Source organism: Microcebus murinus, chromosome 1 (assembly GCF_040939455.1).
Source record: "Microcebus murinus isolate Inina chromosome 1, M.murinus_Inina_mat1.0, whole genome shotgun sequence".
Lineage (NCBI taxonomy): Eukaryota > Metazoa > Chordata > Mammalia > Primates > Cheirogaleidae > Microcebus > Microcebus murinus.
Window position 1 is genome coordinate 55182140 of NC_134104.1, and position 24452 is coordinate 55206591.

A 24452-nucleotide genomic window follows, 5' to 3' on the forward strand; every position below is an offset into this window, starting at 1 on the left:
CATTGTATTTCAAGTATACCTTCATAAAATGATAAAAACAAAATAAGCAAAAACTATAAAAGGTAAATCTGAAAAGATTCTTGAATGACACAAAATGGATATGAACAAATAGAAAGATACTTCTTGTTCTTTAACAAAATGATTGAACATAATAAAAATGTTACTTATAAGTTTAATCTGATGTCAATGAATTAGTAAGTTGTTGTCTGTAATTAGACAGTTTAATTTTAAAGTTTATATGCAAAAATCATAAGGAACTACAGTTAGGAGAACACTATACAAAACAATAAGAAAGGACTAGCCCTACCAGAAATCAAAATATACTCCAAATCCTCTGTAATTAAAACAGATGGTACTCACATATGACAAGGCAGGCTGACTAGCCATACAAAGTGCAAAAATAAACACAAGCACATCTGGAAACTTAGAATATGAATAGGTGGCATCTCAAGTCACTCAGTTTAAGATGGACTATTTAATAAATTGTATTAGGACAACTGAATAGTCATTCTGAAAAAAAATAAAGACTGGGATTCTACACCTGAAATCACACACCAGCATAGACCCCTAACAGATCACATCTCTGAAGATAAAAATAAAGCTATTCACATTTCTAGTATAAAACATTGATGAATTCATTTTTAATTTGAGTGCTGGTAAAGACTTCTAAAATATGATTCAAAATCTAAATGCAATAAGATAAAAAGTTATAATGTAATTACATAAAATTATAATTAAACCATCATAAGCAAAGTAAAAAAGCAAATGACAAACTGGCAAAAATATATTTGAAACATACATCTCAGATAAAGATAGGTAGGTATGTAAATAGCTTAAAAAATTTGGCTTTACAGAAGCAAACTGGTACAACCTTTATGGATAGTAATATGGAGATACCTCAAAGAACTAAAAGTAGAACTACCATTTGATCCAGCAATCCCACTACTGGATATTTACCCAGTGGAAAAAAAAAGTCATTCTATAATAAATATATCTGAACTCAAATATTTATAGGAGCGCAAATCACAATTGAAAAGATTTGGAAACAACCCAGGTGCCCATCAATACACGGAGTGGATTAATAAAATGTGGTATATGTATACCATGGAGTACTATTCAGCCATAAAAAAACAATGGTGAAGTAGCTGTTATAAGTTACCTGCATTACTTGTAAAGTAATATAGTGTTATTTCAGAGTGGGCATGGTATTTCTGCTGTGTTTGTGTTTATGTGCACTGGAAAGCTAATTCTTTTTAATTTAGATGCCACAATAGATTTTATATCATGATGTCTTTTTTTTATTTCTTTGAGTGGGAGTAATAAGTTAAAATGTTATACTATGACGTCTTATTCCATTTTGTGCTGCCAAAACAAAATACACCACAGACTGGCTAATTTGTAAAGAACAAAAATTCATTCTCTCACAGGTCTGTAGGCTGGAAAGTCCCAGATGGAAGCACTGGCATCTGGTGAGGGCTTTCTTGCTGCATCCTCACATGACAGAAAGTGAAAAGGCAAGAGAGAGCAAATCCATTCCCGCAAGCCCTTTTCATAGTGGCATTAATCCATCCATGAGGGCATAGCCCTTGTGGCCTAAACACTTCCCAAAGGGCCCCACGTCCCAACAGTATTACACTGGGGATCAAATTTCTAACACATGAATTTGGGGGACACATTCAGACCATAGCAGATGAATATAGTGTGATAAATATTTGATACATTGAGCTTCCTTAAATAGAACAGTCCCTGCAATACTCTTCCAGGAGAGCTGACATAGAAGATCTATGATTTCTAACCTGCATGATCTTAAATAGATGAATGACAGTGATTCTTTAACTATAATACTTCCCTCCTGCACATCCCTTCTCCAACCTACTACTCATTCTTGACCAACTTCAACATTCATTCTATATAATTAATAGTTTGTAGTTATAGATTAAGATAATATATTCTGATGTCTCCTAATACTACTGAAATTCATTACTTGAAGAAATGAGTGAAACATTCCTAATGACTAAACACACATCATTACCAACAAACCAAATTTTAGACCCTTTGTTACAATTAGCACCCATTCAACTACATGTTTGCTGCCACTTTCTTCTTTCTGTAAATTACCCAATTGTTTGAATCTCACTATCAATAATGTCTGCCTCGCAGTAACACTGACAGAATTAAATTAGACATAAAAATAATCCCTACTACATTATCTTATGTAAAGGTGGGATAGAGAAAAGATTTGCAAGGGAATTAAAACTGCTATTTGCTTTCTAGAATTTATTTTTCTTTCAAATTCCAGGTTTAGATCTCATACACCATTAAATGAAGAGAGGAAGGACCAGCGAGCTGCTTCTACTCAAATTGCTGCTCATGCTGGCCCATATTAGTATTATAAGGGAGGCTATGCCTTGGTACAATAGCATTGAACCTCCAACTTAGATGAGGTAGGAGAGAATGAGAGAGTATAATGATAAATAACAAGTAACTGAGTGATGATAAAAAACTAAGAATTAGCTGATCTTTCTCTCCCTGTATTCCTATTATGAAATCCCAGCCTATCTTGGTTTTACTTTTAGTTTCTTGTTATTGACAATGCATTTGGCTTAGAGACTTCTCTATCTACACCCAGGCTGTGATTTTAACACAGAAAAATCAAACCATGAGTTTCTTCATGAGAGGAATCAGATATTACTCATTTTTTTCCTTTCCAGTACTTAATAGTGCTTACTATAGAGGAGCCTCATAAATTCTCAAGACTGAGATAAATAAACAACGGAAAAACTGTAAAATATTATGCAGAGAAAATCTTTGCTTTTTTTACCAAGAATAAATTTATACCGAAAATCAAAATTAAAAGTTTTACCCTATTTAAACAAAGTTGAAAATGAGATGGGACAAATTAAGGATAGGTGAGGAATAAAGGGATGATAACCCTCATTTGCAAGAAATGACATCATTCTGGATAAGTTTTGTTTTTTCCATTCTTTATCCTTTACTTTCAATGACTATTTCAACAACTCTTTCTGAAGAGTCCCTTATGATACAGTCAGTTACAGCCTTGAGCTGTGCTAAATAAAGGAACAATTATAAACTTCATAGTGAAAGTCTCTTTGACATACCATTCTCTTGTGGGGAAAGAAGTGAGAGAGGAAGGTGGGGGAAACATCATGATTACTTTTTCCCATTGCCTCCTTTTTCCTTTTGTTCATTGTGTGTTTTACTACCATCCATCAGAGTTATGTCAAGAACGGTCTTTACCTAAAATAGCTGACAAGTAGCATAGTCTCTTACTCCATCAATGAGTCAATTTGAAACTCACTGTCTTCTACTAGGTCAAAAGAAATCACTCCTATTTTTCAAGGACATGATGGGTTACAATTAGGATTCTAACAAAAGGGGACCAAAATAAAGCCTCAATATTATCTTCATTTCTGCACTGAATGGAAGAAAGGGAAAAGGCATAGATGACATTTTTCAGTCAACCTTATTTGCCATTTGTTTTGAAAGGGAGAGGGGAGGGCAATGGGGATAAATTCCAAGTCATCATTTAAAACTGTGGCCACAGGCATTTGTTATTGATGTGTCATTGCACCATGCTACTTAATACAATTTTAAATGCATTTTTCTTTACCTGAGTCTGCTTTAAGTTTTTCCTGCCTGAAACTCCTCCAGGGATACTCCCCTTTTTGTGTTTTCATTTTTCAAGGAGTGAGAAGTTGACATAAAAGTTTTATAAAGTTTGGTCTTTAAATTATAGAGAAAGAAAATTGATGTTTTGTGGAATCAGTCTCTTCTCCTACAGAGCATCTCTCTGAAACTCTGATGATCTTCCTAGCTGACTCCTGAAATAACCAGAACTACTGGCACCCCCGATCTTGAGCTGTATTCAGGATTTGGCTTTTACCCTTCAAATGCACCTAGTTTCAAGTGCTTTTGTGCCCACTTTCCTAGCACAATGGCGTTTATAAATTAGTGTCCAAGGAACACTCCAGGAGCTAGCAGGAGAGATTAAGAGAACCAAGAAATTATAAAATCTCTCTTTCACTCACTTCAGTCACACACTTCTGTCTATTTGCTTTATGTGTTAAGATTAATCCATATATCAGATGGATTAAGGAAACAAGAAGTTGAACAAATATTGATCTACCCTATTTAGAACAACACAAGAAAAGCAAAATAATAAAATTTTTGAGTGAAAAGGGATTTAAGTGACAATTTAATCCAATTCTCTGATTACATGGATGAAAAAGTTGAGTTGGGGAGAAGAGACATATCTAAGAGAACATGGTGATCTGATGATATAAATCTATTGATTTCTAGTAAATATTCTTCCTTATTGTTCTATAATGTCAATGATACTTAAAGAATAAAGACTGAGGAAACATCTTTACAATGGCTAACTAACTCCATGGTGTTAACAGCCACTTTAAAGATCACATAGAATATTAAAACACATTAATCTCCATCCATCCTTTCATCATTCCATCTTTAACCAAGGAAATATAGGCTAATACTAACATCTACTCTTGATTATATAGCTGTTACAGCACAAACACTATAATAAATCCATCTAATTCCCAAGCACTCAAAGTCTGAAGACTTTAGGAGCATGTCTTTAAGGGACGACATGCAGGGCATGTATTCCAGATCCTGTACTGAAGAGAACACTGAATCAGGTAGTGGACACACACATAATATAGGGCTTCTGATCACAGATTACTGTAGACTTCCAAAAATAATTCAAATTAAAAAGAGTAACTTCCTCACTAGATTTTGCTATGAAAACTGGATATCAGTATATCAGGATGGATTATAATACATATGGATGTCAGTTTTTGTCATAAACGATCTATGAGTCTTCAAGCCATACATTTTCACTCCTGTATTTATGTTACTCCCTAGAAGGACTTGAAACAAGGAAAACGCAGGGACATTAATAAAATGCTTTGTCATCTGCTTTAGCATCCCCAGCTCCTGCAACAATCCCCCAGCTCTTAAGGGGGATCTCATATGTGCTTCAAACAATTCCTTTGGTGACCCCAGGGAGCATGCCCTTTTCATACGCTTCTGTTCCAGACTCACTCAGGAATGTCTGCTGTCCAGGCCTTCAGTGCATGCAGACCACATGAAGGTGCCTTTCCTCAGCTGGCAGAGTCCACAGTGATTCTCTCTCTCACTGGGTGCCACTGCTTTCATGGATATTGCCATCACTTCCACAGGGCACTGATGCTGCCACTGGGCAGGACCACTGCCTCTCCCTGGTGCTGCTTCCTTCAGAGAGTGCTATCAGGCGCTTCCACTACAATATGCCCCTGAATGCGCCCTGCCTCCCTCTGGCTATCATCACCTGCACTGGGGCTGTTTTGCACAGGAACCCTCAAAGAACCCTGTCCAAAGCAGTATGGGGCTCTGTGGAAAACTGTAAAGATGCCTTATCTTCATCTTGTGTTCTTCTCTTTAGTGATATCAAAAAATGGCTGTTTGACAGCTTGGTACTGGCACAAGAACAGAGACATAGATCTTTGGAACAGGACTGAGAATCCAGAGATGAAACCATCCACATATGGTAATCTAATCTTTGACAAAACAGACAAAAATATACATTGGGGAAAAGAATCTCTTTTCAATAAATGGTGCTGGGAGAACTGGATAGCTACATGCAGAAGAATGAAACTGGATCTCCACCTCTCACAAAAATCCACTCAAGATAGATAACAGACTTAAACCTAAGGCATGAAACCTTAAGAATTCCAGGAGAAGATGTTGGGAAGTACCTTTCAGACATCGGTCTAGGCAAAGAATTTTTGAAGAAGACCCCCAAAGCAATCACCCCAGAACAAAAATAAATAAATGGGATCTGATCAAATTAAAAAGCTTTTGCACAGCCAAGGAAACTATCATTAGAGCCAATAGACAGCCTACAAAATGGGGGAAAATATTTGCTCTCTACACTTCCGATAAAGTTCTGATAACAAGAATCTATCTAGAACCCAAAAGAATTAACAAGAAAAAAAATCAAACAACCCCATCAAGAAATGGGCAATGAAAATAAACAGAGACTTGTCCAAAGAAGACAGAATAATGGCCAGCAAACATAAAAAAAAATGCTCAACATCTCTAATCATTAGAGAAATGCAAATCAAAACCCCAATGAGATATCATCTAATCCCAGTGAGATTGGCCTCTATCAAAAAATCCCAAAACAGTAAATGCTGGTGAGGATGTGGAGAGACAGGAACACTCTTACATAGTTGGTGGGACTGCAAATTGGTGCAACCTCTGTGGAAAAGAATTTGGAATTACCTCAAAGAGCTAAAGGCATCTACCCAAAAGAGCAAAAGACATGAATAAAGGCATCTGCACCCAAATGTTTATGGCAGCACAATTCACTATTGCAAGGATGTGGTAACAACCTAAGTGCCCATCAATTCATAAGTGGATTATTAAAATTTGGTATATGTGTACAATGGAATATTACTCAATTATAAGAAACAACAGTGACCTAGCACCTCTTATATTTTCCTGGATTGAGATTGAGCTCATTATCTGAAGTGAGGTAACACAAGATCGGAAGAATAGGCTCCACTTGTATTCGCCATCAAATTGGTACTGACTGATTAACACTACAGTGCTCACATGGTAGTAATATTCTCCAGGGATGGGAGGCATGTGGTAGAAAGATATGCCATATAAGTGCACATCATGAATGCTCAGTGCAGAGGAGAGGGGAGCTAATGGGCCAGGATGGCAAGGACAAAACTATGAAGGTGAGAGAATTCTATTAGGATGCAGGAATGAGGGACTTCCAGCAACCTGGGGATGCTCATAATTTGGAAAGGACAGCAGGTTTTCATTTAGACTATGCTTGGGCTAGGTTTCTCTACTCATATTATGCTTGAGAGATAAAGAAGTAGTCTTGCATTTCAGCCTGTACAAGGTGCAGCTTTGTACTTACTCTAGGTATTTCAGTAGTTTTGTACCGCATCCACCCTGTCCCCAGCCTGCTCCTCTCCCCTTCATAGAGCAAGACATGAGTTCATAAGGACTATATCAGGAGAAAAATATGAAAGAGAGACGCCAACATGTATGCAGAACTCATACTGCCTACAGAAGCTGAGGCTTCACTACGAAGCCAAACCTGTCTCTTTCCTTCCTGGGATGAATTCTCCCCAAGACCAGTCTTAGTCACATAAGCTTATGGTAGATCCACTTCTGAGTCTGCTAGAGTTGTGAAGTTTTGCCTGAGCCACACCCAAGCAGGAATAAAGTTTAGGCTCAACTGGGACCCTCACTACCCTCACTTTTAATAAAAAAAAGAATTGTCTTTTGGTTCATGGCAAGTAACTCTTGCTCATGCACTTGAGTTCTTTGGGTGCCAGTGTAGGCTGACACTTTCACTGTTCTCTCATTCCAACACTCCAGTTTTATAAATCCAAAAAGTAATTCAGAGCAGCTGAAGATGAATCTGCATCAGAAGACATGCTTCCCAAAGTATCCCAGTTGACTCAGGGGCTGATTTATTGTAGACTTGTGGGCTCACCAGCTTTTAACCTCCTTTTGCTTCCCAGATCAGCATCTGTGTTTGTTTAGCAGCCACTAGCTGAATTGCTCTGAGAATCATGGAAGCCAAGTGGAAGTCCCAGAGGCCACAGAGCTCATCTCCTGAGGTGACACTGTGGCTGTTTATATTGCTCATCGTGTTAGGATTTGTCTCATGGAAATGGAGCTCAGTGACTGAGTCTACCAATTCCCTGGAAAAATAAATCTGAGTTCTTAGTAACATCATGTCCTTGTCTCTTAAAGCCACAGCAGAATGATGCCACTTCCTGATAGCAAGGAGGCTGTATTTAATTTATGTTTTCACTGTATGGAGATTCCTCAAAGAACTAAAAGTAGACCTACCATGCAATCTAGCAATCCCAATATTGGGTATTTACCCAAAGGAAAAGAAGTTATTTTATTAAAAGACATCTGAGGGATGCGGTGAACAGTGTGGAGGGGAAGGGCATGCCTCTAACCTTTGCTAGGTAAAGGCAAAGTTATAAAATCTAACCAAAATGTTATATAAGAAAAACACATTTATCGGTGTCAGGCAGGTGGGGGGAGGGGATGGGTCTATATATACACATTATAAGTGCAATGTGCATTGTCGAGGGGATGGACACGCTTGAAGCTCTGACTTGAGGGGGGAGGGAAGGCAATAGCAATGTATGTAACCTTAACATTTGTACCTCCATATTATGCTGAAAAAAAAAGACAGCTGTACTCGAATGCTTATAGCAACATAATTCACAATTGCAAAGATGTGGAATCAACCCAGGTGCCCATTAATTCATGAACAGATTAATAAAATGTGATATATGTATACCATGGGGTACTACTCAACTATAAAAATGGATGAATTAATATATTTTGCAACAATCTGGGTGGAACTGGAGACCATTCTCCTAAGTGAAGTATCTCAAGAATAGAAAAACAAACACCACATGTACTCTCTATCAAATTAGAACTAACTGATGAACACACAAGTATGCAGAGGAAAGTAAAACTCAGTGGAAATCAACCAGGGCAGGAGAGGAGTAGAATAAACCAACCTAATGGGTACCATGAACACTATTTGGGTGACGGGCACACCTATAGCATTAAAGCATTACAAAAACAATGCATATAACCTAAAACTTTTGTACCCTCTTAATATTTTGAAAAAAATAATTTACATTTTCAATGTTTATTGAGTTCCTCCCATGTGCCAGGCCCAGCACTAGGTATAGAGTTCACTAAAGAATATACCAATGTCTGTTCTCAACTCAAGAAGCTCAGTCTAGTAAAGGAGACAGCCAGAAACTGCTGCCAGGCAGAGTGAAAGGCTAAATAGAGGTGCACTCAAGGTGCATGCCTGGATCCTGGAGGCTGACAGGCAAATTTGACTGTGGAAGGAGAAGAGCAGAATGAGGAGAGAACACCTAACCACTCTCTTTTCCCATCATCACATCTGTGCCATGAGGGGAGGCTCTTGCTTAGAAGCTCTCACAACTGCCATTGGTATTATCACTCCATCCCTCTGACCCCTCCCACCCTGAGTGAGTGTGATGGCTGTATATCAAAGCATTGAGATACTTTTGCAAACTAGAGGTACTCAAGCCTCACCACGGGCTGGCTGAGAGAGAATCTCCAGGGGAAGAGCCTGGGGGGGGGGCTCTATTTCTTAAAGTTCTATCTCCAGAGGACTCCCTAGATGTGCAGCCAGCCAGCCCCGGCACGAGCCTTCAGGCTGGCCTCTGGAAACCTTGCTCCAAACGACCTCAATCAAAATCCTGCACAGCCCATTAATGGGACTGGGTGAGTATTCCCTGATGTGTGCCACATGACTTTATCTGCTCTCAAAGATTTGGCTGTGAGCCCAATCTGAAGAGGAGATGCCTGTGGGAAAGGTGGTGTTTGCTAAACTTAGAAGTCCCCCCAAATCTATTTTGATCCTGTCCATCATGTCTAGACTCTCCTTTGCCACCATCAGGTAGACCTATTTAGGACACAGTCAAGCAAACTACTGTGGGCCAGGGAGATAAGTATATGAGGCCAGATCTAGGTTAGCTTCAAGGTTAGCTCTCAGTTCCTCTCTAAATTCCTGGAAGTCTTTATTTGTGGGTCAGAGTGTGCACTCCTTTTTCTGTTGTGATTTGAGTACCTGTCAGGTTTGGCCACTTGCTAGCACCAATGAACTGACTACAAACTCACAAGCTCCCCTGCACCTTCAGACTCCGTGGCTCCCTGCACCTGGCCACGTGCACTTTGGCACAGCCGCGGCTATACTACAGTAAAGGAGGCAGGCGCTGGACCGAAGCAAGAGACCTGGCCCTGACTGTACCACCATGTATCTGCGTGACGTTGGGTGTTTCACTTAACCTCTCTGGGTCAATTTCCTTTTCTGCAAAATGAGAGAATTGGAGTAGAAGATTCTCAAGGTCAGATCTCTTTTCACTGGGAGAGTGCATAATTGAAAGTGCTTTGGAAGTTGTTATAAAATGATATACATAGATGTTTCTGCCTATGCTATAAGTAGTTAGAAATGTGACTCTCAGAAATAATGTTTCAAAAGCCATTAATAAAGAATAATTAAAATTGAAAAAAGGAAATAGCCTAATGTTTATTTGATGTCCACAGTGCATCAAGCATTCTGTTGTGTTTCTTTGTTGGTGAGTTCATTTAATCCCTCTAAAAAACATTGAAAAATTTCTCTTCCAGTTAAGAAGACCCTGGAAAATTCCTATTTCAGATACAATAGCAGACCCAGAGGCTAAAATAATTTGCCTAAATTCACAGAGCTAGTAAATGATAGAGCTAGGGCTCAAGTTCAGGCTTTGTGATTCTAAATCCAGTGTTTTGACAGTTCAAATTCAGTTATAATCCTGCGGGTGGGAGAGGCCCTTTGTAAATTTTCTGGCTGGTCCACTTCAGTGGAGAATGACTGTGGGCAACAACACATGAGAACATTACTATTTGCCCTTCATTTCACACTTTCCTTCAGGGCCCCCCATACGACCTATGTTAGCATCTCAGTCACTGACTGAGTTACCAAATAAATGTCCCTTTCCCCCCTCTGCTCTCACTAACTCTTCTTTCTTAAATAGCAAAAGTGAAAATAAAGCACAACTAAGTAGCATGACAAAAGTAATGCAGTGTTTTTAATCATCTAAATGCCAGCAAAAATCCCAGGTTTGAAATCCTAAGACAAACATAGCAGATCCCACTATACCAGCAGAGAAGGAATTATTAATAATAGCATACATGCCAATAAAAAATTTTTTCAATATTTACTAGCACACTGGATTGTACTAGCACAGGAAGTCATGGATTTATATTTTCTGACTTTCTATATGATTAAAATACAAATTTGACACTGTATTAATTTCAACCATAATTCACTTCTATTTTATAAAACATTCTTAAAAAGTGAAGCTTCGTTATAAAGACTTAAAATGTTAAAAAGAGTTCCATGAAGGTGGTATTGACCCAATTACCATTCATAAAAGATGAAGACACAGCGTAAAAGGGTTCTCAGGCCACACAGCAGGGACTTCCGGTTATCAAACCCCAGTTCACACGTGGCCCTTGGCAAACATTTAAACAACACATCCGTGGCCCACTTACCCATTTCTCTGAGTAATAGAAATGCTTTATACAGAACCTACTTGGGCAGATGTGTGCACCACAACACCGAGGCCAAGTATTTTCATGTGGGGTGAAGGAGGCACCAGCAGGATTTTCTAGCCTCAGCTGTCTCTTCGGCCCACAGTGTCCATTTACTTCATGTTCAATTTCTTTTCACCTCCCACCACCACAATCATTTTCATTTCTTTTAGCTCAGAAAGTATGGATTTAATATTAACATCTAAATTGGTTAATTCTGGAAGTTAATGGTCCTCTCTATTCTTGATCTAAGGTAAAACACACACACACACACACACACGATGTACACACGCACAGATAGAGGATAGAAACATAGAGATTGGTTGTGGGCAGGTCCATTCAATCTGAGGTCTGGGATCCATAAAGTATTTTATTTCCTGTTTCATTCTCTTAATTTCCCTGGTTTAGTTTCAATGTAGACTCAGGTCTGGTCAACAAAGTAGATACTGTATCACTGGCTTGTGCGAGTAATTGTTTTAATGAGGCATCTGACCGGCTTCTGTTGGCCCCCAGGAAGCATGGCTGAGGGATTGTGTTTATAATCGACTGTAATCCGTTCTAATCTTCCACCTTAACCTCACCAAGAATTAAGTGATTGATTTTGGTCTCTTGAAAGAAAATAAAGACCTCCTGAGATGAAGCTTGGCAGCTGTTCAAAGACAGGGAGACACCCGAGGCCTGGAACTGACTTGGTCTAAGCAGGCAATTTCCCTCCTACCAGTCCTTGGTCCTAATTGAACACTAGCATGATCCTGGGTCAGAGTTTAGGCAGAATTTCATAATCTGCCTAATCTCATTTCTTTACTTCAAAGTCAAACACCCATAAGATACAACGTGGCAAAAACAGCATGGGCTGGGGTATTCTTCAGCATTCTGCTCACTCTCAGGGGCATCCCTCACTCCCTGGATCTCAGTGCAAGACCCATGGTTTCTACTTACTGCTTTTAGGCTGAAGGAACTAATTTTTTCTCCTCACTCCACTCAATCAGGAAGGCATATATAGTCCCTAAGGAAATCCATTTTTCCCTATACATTGGTGTTAGCCAGGAGCTGGAGACACTGCTGGGCAGAGGGGACAGTCAGGTGCTAATGCCAGGAAGTCCAGCAGTCCTGGATGGAGTGACTGCAGGATGAAGGAATCTCATGGTTAAGTGGTACCTCACCTCTCCCTACCCACCCATCCACCCACAGCTTCCAGCCCCAGAAACTTCAGTTTTAACAAATCATTACTAATTCACAGGTCTTGTTCTGATTTAAGATTGTCTGTTCTTAGCACCCATGTCAGACAGTGTCTCTTTTATTTGAATTGATGCAAAATATTCTTGGTCTTCATCCTATCAGCAAACTTTAGGACCTATCATCAAACTTGCGTTTATAAGAAGAATGGCCAGACCAAGGCTCAAGTACAATTCAAATAAAAGAGGGTACTTTATTATTTTATCACACTGAAGCCTTGAGCTAGACAGATCAAGTTTATGTCAGAAAATATTGAAGGGCCAAGTCTACAACATGTGGATTTGGGGAGCATATGTCATTTTTGATATGGGAAAAAGGAATATCCCACAATTGGGAAATAAGGGAAATGTCAGAGACAAAAATACTCAGTAACTACCTAAGAGGAAGTGAGAGAGGAAATCAGTGCAGAAAGAATCCTTGAGTCTTTTTTCAGCCAAAAGAGAACAATTCCTCAAATCGACAATAGTGTCCCTGGGTAACTGTCATCTGTAAGAATATTCATCTTTGTGTTCCCACTTTCTTTGATGACATCATTATTCTAGGCAAGGATCATTTCTCTCTGGTCCCCACTGAGTCCCCAAACATCACCACCAGTAAACACTAACTTGCTTAGGGAACTCCACTGGCAGCAGAGCCCAGGGAAATTGTGTCATCCATTTAAGATGTCTCATGCCACAGACACACTGCTATCCCAGGCCATTGCTGGCTCCCTTGAAAGCAATAAGTGGACAATACAGGAAGCTGGCAGGAAATCCAATATCTAAACACAATATGAGATTGTGGGCCCAATCTAATAAGAATAGATCTATTTTGCTTTATTCCCATCTTGCACCTGCTTTGTGAGGACTGTGAAACATGATAAATCAGAGCATTATGGCCACCTCTGAGTACATATTGATTCATCATGTCCTGAACTTTTATGTCAAACATTTGGTATCATGTAAATTAGTGGAGACTGAGTTTCTTAGCTGTACCCTACCTTTTATCACAATGGAAGCTTAAAATACTTCCTAAGGCTTAGTGTAAAAGATTTGATTGTTGAGTGATATGAGGCTAATTTAAATTCACAAATGAATCTGATGAAAATATCTACATTCATCTGATCTACATTAAAGAATCTAGCACCAGCACCATTCCAAGAAGCAACTGGTGCAGGTGCATTGGGTAACTTGCCTACAACTTCCATGGACTTAACAGTTTCAATAAAACTTAAATTTGATTTGAGCAAAATTGCTAAGGAGGCAAAAGGATAGACAATCTAATATCAGCTTTTTCTGGTTTAGTAAGATTTTTTTCAGCAGATGGATTTATTAAATGTCTTTTATCGTGTCTGTGTGCCCAAACCTGTAGATCTGTATATTAGGTGGCTGTTTACTTTAGGCTCTTATGTAAGCCCTAGCAAGATCTTCCCAGTAATCCATTCACAACAGCAGGCTATGATTAATTTACTGTAGCATTGATTTTTAAGGATCATTGAAAAAGCCTTCGTAGTCAGGGGGGAAAAAAAGCATTAAGGGATTACAGGCTACATCTGCCAAAACTAAGATATTTACCCTTATAATTTACTATAATTTTCTGTCTTACATCACCTATCATTTGCTGTATATATCAAGGAAATCTTGTATTTTATAACTTAATGGCAGACCAAGTCATTTAGTGATGATCATTAAACCTGTCTTGAATTAATGAACTAGAAGGTTATTTTCATTTGTGAAATCTTTAGTAGCTTACTATTTTACTAATGAGGAAATGCAAGCTCAGAAATGTCAAATGACCTATCTGTCCAACATCACTGAGTGGGGAAAGTGCTGTATCTAGAAATCATCTTCCTTTTCTGGACTTTGCTTCTTACTTGTATTAGCATTACTGTGGTTTCATTAACTATACTACAGGCTAGACGCTGTACCAAGTGCTTTCACATATGTGATCTCATTGAATGTTCACAGCAACTGTGGTGGATAGGTATTGCCATCATCCTCATTTTACATGTAAGAAAACTGAGGCTCAAAGAAATTGAGTCGTTTGACAAAGGTCATTTAACTAACAGCTGGCTGAATTCCAGATGTTAGATGAAAGTTTGTTTCACCCCAAACTCTAACCTTTTAATTATATACTGCAAATAACATTGCTTAGAAAGATGACATTGCAATATTCTCTCGCATTTTTCCCATTTCCCCAACGGCCCTCTTAGGGCAAAAGGTGATTTCCTAAATCATTCATACTTTGAGTTCAAATCCTGGTCTAAAAATCATTCTCTCTGACCATGTTTTGCTCCATATATCACTGTCTGTGTCAGGGATCGAAACAGAGCTGGGAACTTGAGTTAATGACAGATGACACTAACCGGAACACAGATCACTTTTCTCCAGCTCTTTTGACTCTGTAGAGTTGACAGAAGCAGAGAAAAATTAATTCAAATTTGTTTTCATCAAAGAAAGAATCAGGTAATAACTATATAGTAATATTTTGGTAAAAAGTTATTGTCATCATTAGAAAAAACAATAAAGAGCACTGTATACTTCATGTTGCAGCTTGCTTACTTTGTTGCCGGACACTTGACATGTCATCAATCCTCACACTTGCCCATTTTACAGATGATAGAACACAGAGGTTCAGAGAGTTTAAGCCACTTGTTTAAGGCCACAACTAGAAAGTGACAGAGCCAAGAACTGAAGTGGATCTGATTTACTGTGGAGCTGTGTTCTTCATGGGATTGTTCTACTCTATGCTGAACAGCTCAGATTAATATAGGTATTTTTCTTTACATCTGTGTACAGGTTGAGGTGTGATTTTCATAAATAATTTCAGATTCTAACATGGCAAACCAAGCCCCAGTGGGAAGGTTTCTGATGGATCTCTACCAATTGCTTTCACTTGGAGTGCAGACAAGAAGTGTTTGAGGCCAGACTGGATGCTACCTGGGCTTCCTCGCTCAGCAATCAGTACTGAGACACAGTACTCTTGGAAAGTTTGGCTGTTGTTGGTGCAAACCAGGGAGGAGGAAGACTGCATCCTGCATGTCTCCATGTCATGAGAGAAGACTTGACACTGTAGGAAACTTGTTCCATAGCAAGATTGTCCTGGGCTCGTTACTTCCTTAAACCCATTTTCCTTTTTCTTTATCCAGACTTAGATTTTTTTTTCTCATTCTCTGTACTCAATATCCAGGACTTTTTGCTTTCACTTTCCATTTAAAAATATACCTTCTAATCTTTTACAACATGATAAGATCTTTATTTAATTACTGTTGTTAATACTCAATACACACTGACCCTCCACTTAGGCTTCTGTCCAATTTTTGGAAAATATTACTTCTATTTTGAAAAGTTTTTCCTTCTTCTCACTTTTGTATTTAACATCTTGCCTCGTGTTTCTAATTATAGTGGCAAGAATAGGGCAGAGAGCCTACACAGTGAAGAGTAACTATTTCTTTCTTATTTAGGCTCTCCTTTGATAACCCAAATTGCTCTCCCAGCCCATTGGGAAGCCTTCCTATGAGCTACTTATAATATTTATGGTTTATCTCATATTAGGGCATGCTTTAGGTCAGAATTCCTGGGAAACAGACACTTTGGTGAGCTTTGCCTACAGGAGGTTTATTGAGAAGTGCTCTTGGGAGCAACAGCTCCAAGGGAGCGAGGGAGGCAAGATGGGGCAGGCGGTTGCAACAGAGGCTTCAGCCCACTCCACAAAGCAGCTCTGGAGCTGGGATGTAAACCTTCAAACTCATCCAGGATTGAGGCACAGGCCAGTCCTTTGTGCCTCCCCCTTCATTATCTACTTCTTACATGTGGGCTATTCCCAAGGAGGAACCATAAACTTGAAGAGGCAGCTCACTGTGGATGGAGGAAATTCTTGGGGAGTGGCTCAGCTATGAGCCATCAGTGGGTGACATTCCAGCAGCAGGGAAATGAGCGCTCCAGTCCTGAAGGCGGACGTTGGGCAACACACCACAGCATCCACTACAAGGCTCTAATTTTCTCAATGTCAATAGCTATGCTTGGTTTTCCAAAAATGATTTTGCCTCATGATATCTTAAATGGCTGAATGGTGGCCCTTCAAAAGATATATGCAAAAAGTACCTGTAAATGCGATCTAATTTAGAAGAAGGGTCTCTGCAGAAGTAATTAAGTTAAGGATCTCCATGTGAGATCATCCTGGATTAACAGGGAGGGCCCTAAATCCAATGACTAATGTCTTTATAGGAAACAGAAGAGAAGATGCCGCAGAGAGGGGAGGAGAAGGCCATGTGCAGACTGAGGCAGAGGCTGGAGTGATGCTGACAGCCTCCAGAAGCTGGAAGAACCAAGCAACAGGTTGTCTTCTGATGGAGAGCATAGCCCTGCAGCAGCTTGATTTTGGATTTCTTACCTCCGTAATTATGAAAAAAATGAATATCTATTACTTTAAGCCACCAAGTCTGTGCTAATTTGTGACAGCAGCCCTAGAAAACTAATATTATATTTTACACCCTTTAATCTTTACATAAAAATTTATATTTTTAAAGCCAGTAGTAGGAGGGAGAGTGATGTTGAGATATTTATATCCCCAGCTCCCTACCTGAGGGGTTGCCAAGGCTTGGCTGTGCTTCTGTGCTGAAGGCCATCGCTCCCTCCCCACGGCTACCCTCTCTGGTGGCGTCTCCCACTTCCCCTCAGTCCCAGGGGAGGAAACAGCTTCCCAACGTTGCTAGCCACTGAGAACTATCCCATCCCTTGTTGTTTTCCTCTAAACTCTACTACATCTTTATAAATAAACCCTATGTTAAACTCTATTCAATTATCCCTTTTGAGTGTTCCTTCTGTTTTCTGCTGAGACTATATTGGCTTGCCAATTCTGGTAATTTGGCTCCCGGGGAGCAATAACATCAGTAAATGCTAAGCCACTAGTGACAGCAAAAGTTGTATTGGGACTTTTGTAAGATTTTTAATGTTATGTGCCTATATGTAAGAGACCCAGATTTTATAAAATTCATTTTTTCACAGTTTTAGCATGAGATCCTTTATCTCTCTGGGTTTTGAAGAAAAGAACCTTTTCATTGGTGGAGGTAGGTTTGTCACCCTTATTTCTGTGCATCTTAAGTACTGCTATTGAAGTCCATGGCTCATGTAACAAGAATTTCTTTATTTTCTACAGTTGATTTGAGCACTAGGAAAATCAGCCGTGAAATGTCTCAAAATTTATATTCACTCTGTCAGGGCACATATTGCCTGCTTTTTTATGTGCTGCTAATTTCCTTAGTTTTGTACACTTCACAGGAGACCCAAGGGTGATAATCGGTAGATCCTATGAGCTCCTAGAACTGCTCACACTCACAGTGGTACCCTCTCCTTTATGAGGCTGAAATGACATCAGGGGAGAAGAGAGATTTTTTCTTTTTCTCCTCTGTCCATCAATCTTAGTGTCTGACAGGTAGGTGGAACCCAGTATTTGTTGAGAAGCTCAGCAGAGTAAATGAAGGATATATCTTATTTTTTATGAAAAATCCTTAACTATTAAATAGCTTATTTCAATTTTGTGGACCTTATGAAATGAATATGCTATATTATTCCTATTGATGGGAAATAGCAGCATGTACTGAAGAGAATTTCATCAAAAAATAATCATAGCTGGTATCTGTTATGTGCCCAATACCTGCTGGGGACTGAGGAAGTAGCATTGAGTATGTAGACAGACTTAACATGTATTTCCCCCATAAGGACATGCATATGCCCTGCAGATGTATGAAAAGGGGAGCTTGGACATTTACGGAGATGACATTTGAGGTTTGCACCTTTCACAAGTAACTTTCAGGATCTCTGATGCATCATTCTGTGACCTTTTATTTCACCAGGTGACATATTTGAATTATGTGTGTCAGTAAATTGTTCTGCTGGGAAGCGAGCCTAATGAACAGCCATGCTGGATCGTCTCAGGATGGGGGTGGAGACAAGGTGGCTGATTACCAGGGGAACTAACCAAGTTATCAGAGGGCTGGAGTTTTCAACCCTCTGATCCCTCTGGGGAGTGGAGAGAGGATAAAGGTTAAGTTGATCACCAATAGCCAATAAATTAATCAATCTTCCCTATGTGGTGAAGCCTCCATAGAAGCCAAAAAGGACTGGGTTCGAGGAGCTTCCAGATTGCCAAATGGGTAGAAGTGCCTAGAGGGTGGTGCACCCAGAGAAGCTATGGAAGCTCCATGACCTTTCCCACACACCAGTAACATTTGTAACATCCTTTGTAATAAATGGATGAATGTAAGTAAAGTGTTTCCCTGAATTTCGTGGGTTACCCTAGCAAATTAATCAAACCTGAAGAGGGCATCATGGGAACCCCGATTTATAGCCAGTTGATTAGAAGCACAGATCACAACCTGGGACTTGCAACTGGCTTCTGAAGGGGAGGGGCAGTCTTTGGGGACTAAGCCCTGAATCTGTGGGATCTGACATTACATCCAGTTAGATAAGTGTCAGAATTGAATTAAATTATAGGACACCCAGTTGGTGTCTGTTAGAAAACTGAAAAACTGCTTGATATGTGTGGGGAAAAACAAACCAACAAACAACAAAACCAGACATCTGGTGTCAGAAGTGAAGTGTTAAGCGACTGTGCAAGAGAGTAAGAAAAACATGTTGGTTTTTTCCCTATCTTTAATAGTGAGTTGAGAGACTGGTGAGGCAAAAGAGGTGACCAATACACCAAGCCTCTGTCCTTGCCAGCTTGCATGCTAGCTGTGAAAATATGCCAACAAGGAAATAAGCAACCTAAATTCTCATAGTGATAGGTGCTATGAAGGAAATACAGCTGTTGATGGACAGAGACCCACAGCAGGGTCCCTTTAGACAGTCGTGGGGTTCAGGAAAGGCCTCTGAGGTGAGGACATTTGAACAACCCCAGAAGGAAAGAATCCAATCCTGTACCCAGCCTGTGGAAGAGTATTCCAGATAGAGCAAATGCAAAGGCCCTGGTGTTGGATAAACATGGAGAGCCTGTGGCACAGAAAGGAAAGAGGGGCAGGGTTGTGCAGAGTGAGGGAGCACGGGGGTCGGGGGCGGGGGTAGCCGGGGCTGCTGGGGCATGCAGGGCCCCAGGCTGTGGTCAAGCATGCATATGCCCTATCGATGCATGAAAAGGGGAGCTTGGACATTTACAGAGATGACATTTGAGGTTTGCACCTTTCACAAGTAACTTTCAGGGTCTCTGATGCATCGTTCTGTGACTTTTTATTTCCCCAGGTGACACATTTGAATTATGTCTGTCAGTAAATTGCTCTGCTGGGGAGTGAGCCTAATGAACAGCCAACATCCACATTTCAGCCTAGTTCCATAGTCCTTTACTCATGGTCACGTAACTAGTAATGCTCATTACTTGATAAGCCTTTGTTTCTTTATTGAAAAAATAACAACAACGACAAAAAGAAAAAAAAAATTGAAGGTAGAGCCAAACACTTTAGTTTTAATATTTTTGGTGTAAATAACTCAGTTACTTGAGGACTAATCATCATTTCCATTTCTTGGGCACCAGATTCCTCATTTATAAAATAAAGGAGTTGATTCTCCTGAGGTTCTCTATGCTTCTGTAACTATGGCTAAAATGTGAAACTGATACAGACTTGTCTTATGCCAAGTAAGTTCTAACTTTCTCCAAAACAATCAGGCATAATTTTGTTTGAGAATAAAAATCTGTGAGAATCTTCAGCTTACTTAAGAGGATTCTTCACACAATGTTTTCTGTTGTTCATTTCTTTCCATCCTTGTCTAGCTTCCCTAGAAATGTGACCTTTTCTGCTAGGTGCTGGGTAATTAGAGAAGTTCCCCCCTTAAGCCACCCAGTTATGTGTATTGGGAATAGAGGAAAGGCTAAAAAGAGAAAGAGAACTGTTTGGAAATGTAAATAGGAGACCTATAGTGCCTTCTCTGAGCAAACCCAAAGGAAAAACTACATAATTAATGGCTAAAAAACAGTGAAAATAAAGTAAAATTGATGCTGAGTTATATAATGCTGGGATGAGGCTAACTCGATACTTTTAATTAGAAAATAACATTCCTGGTTTCACCCAGAGTTGGTATGAAGTCCTCCAAATTTAAAACCAAACAAGAGAACAAACAAATATACAACAGAAACTTCTCAAACATATATAATATGGTTATATTTATGTATACATATTTATTGTGCATATATAAAGTATATAATGGAATATATATAAATACGTATTTTTTCCTCTGTGGCATATAAGTGCAGGTTAAATGAGAGAATTGCCATGGGAATAAAAAACATATGCTTTATATATTGTTTCTTATTTGACAAGATTAGAGACAATTTACATTTTACTTTGAAGAATACTTGGTTTCAATTATTGAATATGTTACAAAGCTCAATGAATTGCTTAATGGTATAAAATAAAACTCAGTATAACTAGTATAAGATTCTTTATAAAAAGCCCTTTGATCTTGGGCAAGACACTTTTACCCCTTTGGGTCTCAATTTCTTCATCTGTAAAATGAAGGGCTCTGTCTATACTAGATGATCAATATAGTTCCTTCTAACTCCAACATTCTGTGCGTCTTGGCAGGAAATAGACAGCCTCTGTCTATAAGACTCTGTTTTTGACTCTTTCACTAATACAGCAAATCTTTCAAAAGTTAGACCTCTTTTCTGGAGGAGGTTAGCATGTTTTTCTGCACAACTATCTTCTATATTCTTATGGTACACCCTGGGGACTGAGGTTCAGAACAATGTGTCTGATCCCTGCAAGATCTTCAATCATACAATAAAATAATGTTCATTATAAGGTTTTCATTGAGTCAGAAATGTGAAACACCATATTGTTAAAAGATGTTCAGCAACAAGACTAATTATCTATCCTACTAATTTCTCCTCCCAATTACAACCCTTCCTATCTCAAGAAAAGAATTAGCGTCGCTCTCAGTTATCCAGGAAATGCTATTAATCACAATCTCTTATTCCCTGATAGCATTACTTAATTGAGGATGTATTGAGCTACATTGTTACTAAAAGCAAAATGTACACAAGTGTGCTCACTTTCTCTCTATTGCATTTGTGCATGTTGTATTGCTATCACTCTTGTTCTCAAACTCAGTACTCCATTTAAAAGGAGGAAATGAGAGGGGGCGGGGGGAAGATTACAAGGGAAAGGTCAGATCCAGTCTCTGGTCCACTTTACCTAGCCTATTGTTTTCACCAAGTATAGAAACACAGTATCTCTGTGAGAATTATGGTTGTGAAAACACAATGTGGCTAAGAATATTATTGTAGCAGGCTACCAAAGGACCACAGTATGTGATTTTGCTCCACCCTATCTATTTTTAAACTCTGAAATCAATTGCAACACTTCTCAGTATTTCAAGGTGTTCTTTCTTTCTCTGTTGAATGTGAAGAGACATTTAAAATGCATTTTAATGCTTTGAAACCAGGTGAAATACAGAATTTAAAATATTTCTTTCAATTCTAGGTATGTTAACCCTAGAGATATTACTGCTTTTTTTCCAATGTACTTCTGGAAAAATCAACATTAAGTTATTACTGAGTTAACATTAAATTCCCAAGGCTTTGGCTAAATCAAAATCAATGACCCACCTTCACTCTTTCTCCATCTTTCCCTCTTTCCTTTTCTTTCTTTCTCCTATCTGTCTCTTTCTGTCTTTCTCTTTTCTTGTTTCAGCTAGCCATTAAAAAGAAATATCCAAAGATTACTTACTATAATTATTCAACTGAATTTTATAATTCTATTTCTTAAAGTAAAATATTATTTTTATATTTATCTTACTTAAAATTGTTTTTCTATACATCTATACAATAAAATATTATGAGACTATTTTAAAAGGAAGAAGTGAATCTTTGTTTTATAACATGTTTATACCTCTACAATATATTATGAAAGAAAAAAGTTCAGGTTAGTGTGTATGTAATAAAAATCTATTTTGTTCATATATATGGTTATGTAGAAGTCTAGAAAATTATACAACAACATATAAGTTTTGGTAATCTTTGGGTGGTTAGAATTCCAGCTGATTTCTCTTTTCTTTGTTATCCTTTTAAAATGCTTTCATGCAATGAGCAGACATTGATGTTGTGACTGGAAAAATGTATTAAACTAAAACTATTCTTTTATGGATGGAATTGAGCATGGTAGAAATGGTGGTGATAAAACAGATGACTGTGCTGAAAGTCTCATGAAATTCTTTCATTTTCATTACATAGTAATTCATAAAACTCATAAAATTTGATTGAAAACCAAAAGAAGGAACTCTATTCTCATGAAGGTAGGGCTGCTAGCTGTACCATAATAAGTTATTCTATCTTTCATTCCCATTTAAAGTCCATTGATCCTTTGACAATGGCTCCCTGATTAGAGTGGCTCTTCCAGGAGGAATCCAACTCTGTTACAGATTTTTCTTCCTCTTAATTCTGACACATGAAACTTCATAGGAGATTTCAATTCTATGCCCAGTTGGACACCAGGCCTTACCTCCTCTTTCTTGCTAATGTCCGTGCTCCCATCATGCTTTGCCGTAACCACCGCCAACCAGCAGGCTCTCGTCCTATAGTGCCTAAAGAAACATGAAGCTCTTAACAGGTCTTCTGCTTCCCTTTTCTCCCATTCAACTTACATGTGTTCACCCAATTCATCATTTTAAAATGTTAATTTAAATATATTAACCATATGCTGAAAAATCTATAGCAACCCTCTCTGACATGAAGAAAAAACCCATACTTCTTAGCCTAGAATTCAAAGTTCTGCATAATCCAAGCTTACCTCTTGGAGAACTTTGTTTTCCCCCAAACCCTCAATATAGCCTCTACTCCACCAGAATAGCCTACTCACTAAATCAGCCTTGAACTTCAAAACTCCCAAGTATTGGCTCTTCCCATTTCCTTTGCCTAGAATGACTGACTTGTGGTTTCCACCAGGCTGACTTCTCTTATATAAGCCACATCCAGATTCCAGATTTCAGATGTTTCTGGCCCACTCAATCCCTAAGACATCTCTCCTATTCCGTTGGGCTATGCATTATGCTACCTGACTTTTTTTTTTTAGTGCACATGGATGCATTCCCCCACTGAAATGATAAGTGTCTTAAGATTAAGGGCTATGTTTTATCTTTTGTATTTAAACTTACCTAGAACTATATATCGTTAGTAATCCTTTAGAGTTGACACTCAATAAATATTTTTTAATTAACTGAAACCTTAAGCGTCTGTTTTCTAAGCATTTTGGAAAACATGTACAAAGGTATAACACTCCACATTTTTATTTTTTATGTAAATAGTCAAAAAATAAAATCCAAAACAAGTGAGTAATATTTGAGTTAGCCACTATGAAAACCACAAAAGTAAGTTTACGTTTTTGCTTACCTTCCTATTTCTGAAAATGTCCTTTTCTCATTGAGTGTAAGTGTTTGTAGAGCATTTAAAAAGTTTGTCCAAAGCATACAATCATGGCTTGCCTCTAGCAGAAATAATGTGTGTTCCTGCTTCTCTTTGTAAATAATTGAATTTGCCTCTGAAGTTCAAGAAGTTCAAGATTTCTTTTTGTGTGTGAAACACTGCTTCTGTTTTCTCTGTACATGCAGCAGACTATAATCTAAGGCAGAAGAACGCTGTGCAATTGGGATTTGGTGAGTAGGGAGGATAATAGAAAAGATTGACATGACTTTCATAGAAGAGTTATTTTTAAGTATAGAGAATACCTATCCCTGTGCTGAAAGGGCCTTTAGAAAATATTACTGGGATTGAAAAGTGGTGGGGGCAATTCCCAGCACCTGAGAGAGCCACACCGGTCTGTGGGGTGTTGCTGCCACCTGCTGCATGCAAACAGCCATAAAGAGGCTGTTGTCTGGGTCTTGCAGCTGCAGGACACCAGATGCGTAGCCCTTCAATTAATAGTCTGTGAGCATCTGAAATTTTTCTTCTCTCAGAGCCTGGATGAGACCCAAAGGAAAATTCGTCAAATCTGGTAGCTTCAGACCACAGAAGTTTCTAGATATAAGAACCAAGGCCCATGCCCTGAAGAATACCCAGAGAGG

The 24452-nt window shown here is 38.8% G+C and overlaps 1 long non-coding RNA gene across 1 annotated transcript in view; it reads right to left on the minus strand.

Annotated features, from left to right (window-relative positions):
• The window catches only part of LOC142873345 (uncharacterized), a 77390-nt gene extending 53482 nt beyond the window's left edge, over window positions 1–23908 (minus strand). Inside the window, exons 1-2 of the long non-coding RNA XR_012921414.1 lie at window positions 23782–23908; window positions 22895–22976 (exon numbers count right to left, since the gene is read on the minus strand). This is a non-coding gene — a long non-coding RNA (uncharacterized LOC142873345). The remainder of the gene's footprint in view (window positions 1–22894; window positions 22977–23781) is intronic.
• Between the last annotated feature and the right edge of the window lie 544 nt (window positions 23909–24452).